This window comes from Callorhinus ursinus, unplaced genomic scaffold, assembly GCF_003265705.2.
Source record: "Callorhinus ursinus isolate GAN/ISIS: 27379988/994484 unplaced genomic scaffold, GSC_fseal_2.0 scaffold51, whole genome shotgun sequence".
Classification (NCBI taxonomy): Eukaryota; Metazoa; Chordata; class Mammalia; order Carnivora; family Otariidae; genus Callorhinus; species Callorhinus ursinus.
Genome location: NW_027397113.1, coordinates 6,175,505 through 6,175,836, shown reverse-complemented (window position 1 = coordinate 6,175,836; position 332 = coordinate 6,175,505).

The following is a 332-nucleotide window of genomic DNA, read 5'->3' as shown; positions in this document are numbered from 1 at the left end:
TTTTATTTATTCATGAGAGATGGAGAGAGAGAGAGAGAGAAGCAAAGGGAGAAGCAGCAGGGAGCCCGATGCGGGACTTGATCCCAGGACCCCGGGATCATGACCTGAGCCGAAGGCAGATGCTTAACCATCTGAGCCACCCAGGCGCCCTGGAAAGTTTATCTTTTAGCAGCAGAAGCCTTTTTATTCAAATGAGAATGTCTCCAGAACTGCATCGTATGGAAGCCGGGCAGGAGTGAGGCTGTGTGGGAAGCTGGTGCGGGGCCTGGGTCTGCGGTCCTGCCCGCTAGGGTGCCCAGCTGGTGGCGGGGCCGGGGGAGCCTGGGGGTGGG